Source organism: Armigeres subalbatus, chromosome 3 (assembly GCF_024139115.2).
Source record: "Armigeres subalbatus isolate Guangzhou_Male chromosome 3, GZ_Asu_2, whole genome shotgun sequence".
NCBI classification, from domain to species: Eukaryota; Metazoa; Arthropoda; class Insecta; order Diptera; family Culicidae; genus Armigeres; species Armigeres subalbatus.
In genome coordinates this window covers 245,650,085-245,660,533 of record NC_085141.1, presented here as the reverse complement: position 1 = coordinate 245,660,533, position 10,449 = coordinate 245,650,085, and the positions used below count along the sequence as shown (strand labels likewise).

Genomic DNA, 10,449 nt, shown 5'->3' with positions numbered 1-10,449 from the left:
GAGCAGTTGTGCCTCGAGCATAGTACATCGATGCAAGATGCTCGCAAATCTTCAAATTTGCCGCAATGTTGAGCTAATTAAATCTAATAGGTATGTTTAATTAATAAAGAAATTATAAATAATAATAAAAATTGGATGTAGTACAAAAAACTGAAACCCAATCATTCTTTTCTATATTATTCTCTACTTGATGGATCGATCCACAAAAAATGATTGACCTTCCGGGACACGATAGTCCTGGACACTCATGCAGACCTATACAGACCGCCCCTCTTGTGAACGACAAGCGAGCTTTTTCGAAGGTGTTGTACTTTTTACAACGAAGCGAGTCCCGAAGTTAATCCACCCAAAAGGTGATAATGTCTTTCTCGCGCAGCTATATGGGAAGAGGAAGAAACGACAAACATTATATTTTGTTTTAAATTTAGAACGATTTAATCGAAACAAAAATCCAAAATACTATTAAGAATAGAAAATTTTGCAGTGATACATAGAGGTAGCATACTAGAGTACCGAGCAGGAGTGACGACCTCGATAGCAGAAGTTGATATGAACTAGCATTGCAAAGAGGTAAAATACCAAAAACTAATATGCAAAACTTCAGGCATAACATGCTAAGGATAATACCCAACGAATAATAAATTTATATGTTTGGTATTGTAATAACAGAGTATGACAGTATTCTGCCTATTAATTTTGGTATTACTGCTAAGTGGTCATCAACATCACCATGAGCAAAAGTACTAAGTATGCCAAATCAGATTTGAATATGGGATACAAAAACCAGTTTCACAGATACAATGACCGCCATGAGTTTGAAATTCAGACAAAAGTACATCATTCTGGTCACACTGATTTCTTACAAAGTTGTACATTTTGTTAATACCGTAGAATAGTCCTAAGACCGCAATAAACATTGGCCATTGGACCAAACCTGATTTGACATCCACCTAAGTATTTAGACTTCAAGTATTATTGCAATCGATAGTTAGAGCGTTTTAGGCACTTCAGTCACCCCATGTCTCATCAGGAAACACTATGAAGGTCTCAAGTGGTTTAGCTGGCTAGGCCTAAGGGCTGAGAAATAGTCACAATTGACATAGCACTGGTGTGAGATAGGACAACATTACAAATAATCATAGTTAGAGGTTTTAGGCACTTCAGTCACCCATGGCCTCATCAAGGAAACATAGAAGTCCCAAGTGGTTTAGTTTACGATAGGCCTAAGGGCTGAGAATAGTCGCATAATTGACATAGCACGGATATGGAGAAGGACAACATTGCAAATAATCGAGTTAGTGACGTTTTAGGCACTTCAGTCACCCCGTGGCCTCATCAAGGGAAACACTATGAAGGTCCCAAGTGGTTTAGTTTATCAGCTAGCCTAAGGGGCTGAGAAATAGTCGCATAATTGAATAGCACTGGTATATGGAGATAGGACAACATTCAAATAATCATAGTTAGAGGTTTTAGGCACTTCGTCACCCCATGGCCTCATCAAGGGAAACAATGAAGGTCCCAAGTGGTTTAGTTTACAGGCTAGGCCTAAGGGCTGAGAAATAGTCAATTGACATAGCACTGATATGGAGATAGGACAACATTACAAATAATCAAGTTAGAGGTTTTAGGCACTTCAGTCACCCCATGGCCTCATCGGAAACACATGAAAGTCCCAAGTGGTTTAGTTTACGGCTAGGCCTAAGGGGCTGAGAAATAGTCATAATTGACATAGCACCGGTATATGGAGATAGGACAACTATTGCAAATAATTGATAGTTAGAGGTTTTAGGCACTTCAGTCACCCCTGGCCTCAAGGGAAACACTATGAAGGTCCCAAGTGGTTTAGTTTATCATAGGCCTAAGGGGCTGGAAAAGTGTCAATTGACATAGCACCGGTATATGGAATAGGACAACTATTGCAAATAATCGATAGTTAGAGCGTTTTAGGCACTCAGTCACCCTGGCCTCATCATAAAAAACTATGAAGGTCCCAAGTGGTTTAGTTTACGGGCTAGGCTCAAGGGCTGAGAAAAGTCGCATAATTGAATAGCACCGGTATATGGAGATAGGACAACATTGCAAATAATCGATAGTTAGAAGTTTTAGGCACTTCAGTCACCCGTGGCCTCCAAGGGAAACACTATGAAGGTCCCAAGTGGTTTAGTTACGGCTAGGCCTAAGGGGCTGAGAAATAATGCGCAATTGAACATAGCACCGGTATATGGAGAGGACAACTATTGCAAATAATCGATAGTTAGAACGTTTTAGGCACTTCAGTCACCCCATGGCCTCATCAAGGGAAACTATGAAGGTCCCAAGTGGTTTAGTTTACGCCAGGCCTAAGGGCTGAGAAATAGTCCATAATTGACATAGCACCGGTATATGGAGATAGGACAACTATTGCAAATAATCGATAGTTAGAGCGTTTTAGCACTTCAGTCACCCGTGGCCTCATCAAGGGAAACAATGAAGGTCCAAGTGGTTTAGTTTACGGCTAGGCCTAGGGCTGAGAAATGCACAATTGACATAGCACCATATGGAGATAGGACAACTATTGCAAATAATCGATAGTTAGAGCGTTTTAGGCACTTCAGCTACCCTGGCCTCATCAAGGGAAACACTATGAAGGTCCAAGTGGTTAGTTTACGGCTAGGCCTAAGGGCTGAGAAATAATGTCAATTGACATAGCACCGGTATATGGAGATAGGACAACATTGCAAATAATCGAGTTAGAAGTTTTAGGCACTCAGTCACCCGTGGCCTCATCAAGGAAACACTATGAAAGTCCCAAGTGGTTTAGTTTACATAGGCCTAAGGGCTGAGAAATAGTCGCATAATGACATAGCACCGGTATATGGAGATAGGACAACTATTGCAAATAATTGATAGTTAGAGCTTTAGGCACTTCAGTCACCCGTGGCCTCATCAAGGAAGTACTATGAAGGTCCCAAGTGGTTTAGTTTAGCGGCTAGGCCTTAAATAGAAAGTCGCATAATTGACATAGCACGGTATATGGAGATAGGAATATTGAAATAATCATAGTTAGAGCGTTTTAGGCATTCAGTCACCCCATGGCCTCATCAAGGAAACACTATGAAAGTCCCAAGTGGTTTAGTTTACTAGGCCATAAATAGAAATAGTGCATAAGAATAGCACCGGTATATGGAATGGACAACTATTGCAAATAATCGATAGTTAGAGCGTTTTAGGCATTCAGTCACCCGTGGCCTCATCAGGAAGTACCATGAAGGTCCCAAGTGGTTAGTTTACTAGGCCTAAGGGGCTGAGAATAGTCGCAAATGACATAGCACCGGTATATGGAATAGGACAACTATTGCAAATAATCGAGATAGTTAGAGCGTTTTAGGCACTTCAGTCACCTGGCCTCATCAAGGGAAGTACTAGAAGGTCCCAAGTGGTTTAGTTTACGGCTAGCCTAAGGGCTGAGAAAGTCGCATAATTGACATAGCACGGTATATGGAGATAGGACAACTATTGCAAAATCATAGTTAGAGCGTTTTGCAATTCGTCACCCCATGGCCTCATCAAGGGAAACAAGAAAGTCCAAGTGGTTTAGTTTAGCTAGGCCTAAGGGCTGAGAAATAGTCGCAAATTGACATAGCACGTATATGGAGATAGGACAACTATTGCAAATAATCGATAGTTAGAGCGTTTTAGGCACTTCAGTCACCCGTGGCCTCATCAAGGGAAACACTATGAAGGTCCAAGTGGTTTAGTTTACGGGCTAGGCCTAAGGGGCTGAGAAATAGTCGCTACAATTGACATAGCACCGGTATATGGAGATAGGACAACTATTGCAAATAATCGATAGTTAGATGTTTAGGCACTCAGTCACCCTGGCCTCATCAAGGGAAAACTATGAAGGTCCAAGTGGTTTAGTTTACAGGGTGAAGGGGCTGAGAAATAGCCATAATGACATAGCACCGGTATATGGAGATAGGACAACATTGCAAATAATCGAGAGTTAGACGTTTTAGGCACTTCAGTCACCCTGTGGCCTCATCAAGGGACACCATGAAGGTCCCAAGTGGTTTAGTTTATGGCCAGGCCTATAATAGAAATAGTCGCAATTGAATAGCACTGGTATATGGAGATGGACAACTATTGCAAATAATCGAAGTTAGAGGTTTTAGGCACTTCAGTCACCCCGTGGCCTCATCAAGGGAAACACTATGAAAGTCCAAGTGGTTTAGTTTACGGGCTAGCCTAAGCTGAGAAATAGTCACAATTGAATAGCACCGGTATATGGAATAGGACAACTATTGCAAATAATCGATAGTTAGAGCGTTTTAGGCACTTCAGTCACCCCGTGGCCTCATCAAGGGAAACACTATGAAGGTCCAAGTGGTTTAGTTTATCGGGCTAGCCTAAGGGCTGAGAATAGTAAATTGAATAGCACGGTATATGGAATAGGACAACTATTGAAATAATCGATAGTTAGAGCGTTTTAGGCACTTCAGTCACCCTTGGCCTCATCAAGGAAGTACATGAAGGTCCCAAGTGGTTTAGTTTACGGCTAGGCCTAAGGGGCTGAGAAATAGTCGCTAATTGACATAGCACGGTATGGAGATAGGACAACTATTGCAAATAATCGAGTTAGAGTTTAGGCACTTCAGTCACCCCGTGGCCTCATCAAGGAAGCTACATGAAAGTCCCAAGTGGTTTAGTTTACTAGCCTAAGGGCTGAGAAAAGTCGCAAATTGACATAGCACTCATATGGAAAGGACAACTATTGCAAATAATCGATAGTTAGAGCGTTTAGGCACTCAGTCACCCCGTACCTCATCAAGGGAAGTACTATGAAGGTCCCAAGTGGTTTAGTTTACGGCTAGGCCTAAGGGGCTGAGAAATAGTCGCATAATTGCATAGCACCGGTATATGGAATAGGACAATATTGCAAATAATCGATAGTTAGAGCGTTTTAGGCACTTCAGTCACCCCGTGGCCTCATCAAGGAAACACTATGAAGGTCCCAAGTGGTTTAGGTTACGGCTAGGCCTAAGGGGCTGAGAAATAGTCGCATAATTGACATAGCACTCATATGGAATAGGACAATTCTAAATAATCGATAGTTAGAGCGTTTTAGGCACTTCAGTCACCCCGTGGCCTCATCAAGGGAAAATATGAAGGTCCCAAGTGGTTTAGTTTACGGCTGTAAGGGGTGAGAAATAGTCGCACAATTGCATAGCACCGGTATATGGAATAGGACAAACATTGCAAATAATCGATAGTTAGAGGTTTTAGGCACTTCAGTCACCCCGTGGCCTCATGGGAAACACTATGAAGGTCCAAGTGGTTTAGTTTACAGGCTAGGCTCATAGGCAGAAATAGTCGCAATTGATAGCACCGGTATATGGAAAGGACAACTATTGCAAATAATCGATAGTTAGAGCGTTTTAGGCACTTCAGTCACCCTGGCCTCATCAAGGAAGTACTATGAAGGTCCCAAGTGGTTTAGTTTATCTAGGCCTAAGGGGCTGAGAAATAGTCGTCTAATTGCATAGCACCGATATGGAATAGGACCTGCAAATAATCGATAGTTAGAGGTTTTAGGACTTCAGTCACCCCGTGGCCTCATCAAGGGAAGTACTAATGAAGGTCCCAAGTGGTTTAGTTTATCGGGCTAGCCTAAGGGCTGAGAAATAGTCGCATAATTGTCATAGCACCGGTATATGGAGAGGACAACTATTGCAAATAATCGATAGTTGAGCGTTTTAGGCACTCAGTCACCCCGTGGCCTCTATCGGGAAGTACTTGAAGGTCCCAAGTGGTTTAGTTTACCGGGCTAGGCTAAGGGGCTGAGAAATATTGATAGCAATACGTAACTGAACGAAGCACATCAGGCGCACTTTATTTTGCTCGCGCACTTTCATGCTGCCCCCCCTTTTTTGTTGCTCATGGTGAAGTTGACTGCTCGCGCACTTCGACCGCTCGCGCATTTAACAGCGATCGTGAAAGGGGCTAATGGGGCTACATAATGCAATTATATTTACGATTGAAAGTTCATGCGCATTCTATAGTTTACGCCAGGAATTTTGATTTCGGAATGGAAAAATGATTCGAACAGAATTTTGAATTCGTTCGAAAATATAGCTCGTTTGTAAACAAAGTTGTTTTGTTTTCTGTTATTCATAAAATAATGGTAAAATTTGTTATTCTTTTGCTATTTTCTTCTACCCGGGTTTGCACTTTCGGTTCTCTGCAGTCGCAGCAGGAGTAAAATTTGATATAGCAGCAATTTCAAAGCTGTTGCACTGTCATCATGTGAGGCAGAGTATACAGCTTAAGTGCCGCTGCATCCGAAGGGATGTGGGTGGTTGCACGGTATCCTCGAGGACCTAGTCCAAGCCTCAAATTCAGAAATCAAACGAATAGAGCACATATAGATGTGAAACATCATTAAATGAAAAAGAGAAATTTTCTCCTACGCGACCATGTAGCACAAGGTCGACTTCAAATTGAAGCAATTAGCACAGCAAACCAGATGGCGGACACGTTCACCACGCCTTTGGAATCTGGACGTTTTCGTGAACTTAAGGCCCTCCTAGGACTTACCGATTCAGGGTAGTTGGAGTGAACCGAGGTCTCCTTGGAAACCTAAGTTTTCCTAAAATAAACAAGTTTGCAAGTTTTTTCATTCCTCGTCAAACCTCCACTCAAGCTAGTTGAATAAACTATCTTTCTGCTATATCGTTTAACCGATTCAATACGGATCTTTTTTTTGTCGTAGTTCAACATAAATTTTGGACATACTGCTTCAAAAACGGATACAAACCATAAAATGTAGAAATACTAGTCGACCCGGCAGACGTTGTCCTGCATAGTAGGCGAAAATGTGCGTTCTGTTCTACCCATGCAGAATGCCCATACGAATCTCAAATTTAGTTTTTCACGATTTACTCAACCTAACCGTGATTTTCGCATAAGGAAATATCATATAAACCCGTCGGAAAGGATAACAAACATATCTGCTGAAGGAATGAAGAAAATCCGTCCAGCCGTTTTCGAGTTATGCGGATACGAACACAGACCATTTCATTTTTATATATAAGATGGGGATTTTTTTAGATTTTTTAGGGCTTTCAAACCCTTCTTGAGTACAGAACTTGATGATCTACATAAACAACAAAGCGTTTTACGGGGCCTCAATCCTAATTATTAGGATTAGGCTAATATGAAGTTTGAAATGGTACTTGAGACATAATTAAACTGTCTTTATCAAATCGCAGACATACCAGAACATCAACGGTACTCCAAACTATTCTTGAGTTCAGATCTTGGAGGTCTTCAAGACCAACCGAGTGATTGATAGGGTCCTGAGCTTGTGTGTTAGTTGCAGAAATCCCATGGGACATCATTACATCAGTATATAAGAAATTCAACATTCCCAGAATAGCTACACACTTATTTTTTTACCGGGATCTCAGCAAAATGTTGAACTTTTACCGAGAATCGCACAGCCGTGCCCCAGCAAACATGTTTTTTACCGAGATTTCTGTCAAAATTGCTGATAACCAGCAAATAATTTGCCGAAAATCAGCTAACAAACGCTATTTTTGCCGGAATATCAGTTATTTATTTTGCTGGCGCACGGCTGTGCGGATTTTTGCCGAGCTGCAGAAATAAAAACTGAGTGTGTACGGTTCAACAAATCATTCTTGAGTTCAGATATTGGAGGTCTACAAGACCAACAGAGTGATTCATAGGGTCCTGAGCTTGTGTGATACTTGGAGCAACCCCACGGAACATCATTACACCAGTATACACAAATCACAACATTCTCAGAGTTCCTCCGCTACTCCAAATCATTCTTGTGTTCAGATATTGGAGGTCTACAAGACCAACAGCGTGATTCATAGGTTCCCAAGCTTGTGTGTTAGTTGGAGAAGTCCCACGGGACATCATTACATCAGTATATGAGAAATTCAACATTTCCAGAATAGCTACGGTACAACAAATCATTCTTGAGTTCAGATATTGGAGGTCCACAAGACCAACAGAGTGATTCATAGGTTTCAGAGCTTATGTGTTAGTTGATGAAGTCCCATTTGACTTCATTACACCAGTATAAACATAATACAACATACCCAGAATATCCACGATACTCCAACGCATTCTTGAGCTCAGATATTGGAGGTCTACAAGACCAACAGCGTGATTCATACATTTCCGAGCTTGTGTGTTAGTTGGTGAAGCCCACGGGACATCATTACACCAGCATATTATACAAATCATAACATGCCCAGAATATCTACGATACCACGAATGAGCTATTCCAACTCATAAAAATAGTTGAGATATCGAAGATTTTCATTTTGAATACTACGATCTGTACTCAAGGACAGTTTGGAACTCATAAAACTAGTAGGGACATCAAGGATCTTCATGTTGGTCGATTGGAATATTAAGATCTGTATTCAAGGGTAGTTCGGAGAGTCGTAGATGTCGAGCGAAGTATGTAGTGTGTCTGTAATTAGGTACCGTTATGAGGTACCGTGGAGCTATTCCAGCTCATAAAAATAGTGGGGACATCCAAGATCTTTTTGTTAATCCATTTGAATATTAGGATCAGAGCTCAAAGACAGTTTGGAGTGTCGTAGAAACTCAACGAATTCTGTAATGTGTCTAAAATGGTATTACGAGATACCGAGGGGCTATTCCAATTCATAAAACTAGTAAGCACATCAAAGATCTTCATGTTGATCGATTTGAATATTAAGATCTGTACTCAAGGATAGTTTGGAGTGTCGTAGATATTGATCGAATTCTGTGGTGTTTCTGTAATTATGTTACGAGGTACCTTGGAGCTATTCAAACTCATAAAACTAGTAAGGACATCGAAGATCTTCATGTTGATCGATTTGAATATTAAGATCTGTACTCAAGGATAGTTTGAAGTGTCGTAGATATTAATCGAATTATGTGGGGTGTCTGTAATTGTGTTACGAGGTACATTGGAGCTGTTCCAACTCATAAAACTAGAAAGGACATCAAAGATCTTCATGTTGATCGATTTGAATATTGAGATCTGTACTCAAAGCTAGTTTGGAGAGTTGTCGAGTCGAGTGAATACTGTAATGTCTCTGTAATGGTGTTACGAGGTACTGTGGAGCTATTCTAACTCATAAAAATAGTGAGGATCAATTTGAATATTAGGATCTGGATTCAAGGACGGTTTGGAGTAGATATTGAAAAGATCTGTTATACCGCTGGACAGGCGCAGAATTTTATCATAAAGTATTTCAATATCAATTATTTAACTGGAATATGGTAAAGTATGGTGTTGATACCTAAGAACATCAAAATTACAACTCAAGGATAGTTTGGATGCTCTAGATCGTTGTAGTGGCCGTAACCTGACCTGTGCAATATTTTTTCTGGATGGAGCAGTTATTTTTTAACATTTTTGCTGAAGAAAGCTATGCTCTATCTCTCAAAACTGATTTTTGACAGCTGATTTTCGTCTTGGGTCATCTATGACCCATCCGTATCCAGCTTTTCGCGCACGGTAATAGCGGGTCTGTGAGTTTAAAGTGTATCCGTCCCTGTACTTCTTTGACATCTGGCTTGGGTTTGACTTTCCGTTTTCCTACTGTTCCAGGATGAGGGGAGAGTGTAATCGAAATGTCAAACCCAAGTCAGATGTCAAAGAAGTATAGGGACGGATACACTTTCAAACCCACAGACCCGCCATTACCGTGCGCGAAAAGCTGGATTGAATCGGTTAATCCTCTCCCGCCCATGGTGTTTGTAGAGCACCATCAAATTTTGCACCTTCTAACCTTCATTGCATTGACCAATCCGGTCAAACATTGTATCTCGTTTTATTGTCTCAATCGATTCTTTGGCTTATTTAAGGTCAACTTTTCCAAAGAATCCATATTTTTTGAAGAATCTAACTATTTTTAAAATCAAAAACGAAAGCAAAATAGTGCTGCACGAGTAAACCGGCCTTAAGAATTCACCCGATTTTCGTTAAAAATCGGGCCAATCTTGAAAAAAAACAGCACTTTTTCGTTTTTTGTTTTAAATTTTTTTCTTTTGGAAAGTTTGTTGGAGAGCGCGCAACAGTGGACAACAAACGTACAGCGGACCGATAAAGCGAAGCGGGAACGTCGGAACGGAAGAAAGAAAACAACCACTCAGTTGGACTTTACACGAACGAATAACGATTCTGATTTATTTACATTTTCTATAAACAATAATAACTTCGATAACACAACAAGAGTCATGGTGTGTCTATATCGCCTATATTGCATAATCTCGATTGTGAGGGGTGAGGATTGCACGCTAAATTTATTTTCAACACCCCTCCTCAAGCCGACAACCCGAGCAGTACATCCAATAATCACAGATCGACTTGTAAATAGTCACTACACATTTTAATTCGAATACTTGATCTTCAAGTTCAAGGTAAAACTATTCAAT

The 10,449-nt window shown here is 40.8% G+C and overlaps 1 pseudogene; it reads left to right on the top strand.

Moving 5' to 3' along the window:
* Positions 1–9,627, top strand: part of LOC134222385 (mini-chromosome maintenance complex-binding protein-like) — an 11,090-nt pseudogene extending 1,463 nt beyond the window's left edge.
* The last annotated feature ends 822 nt before the right edge of the window (positions 9,628–10,449 follow it).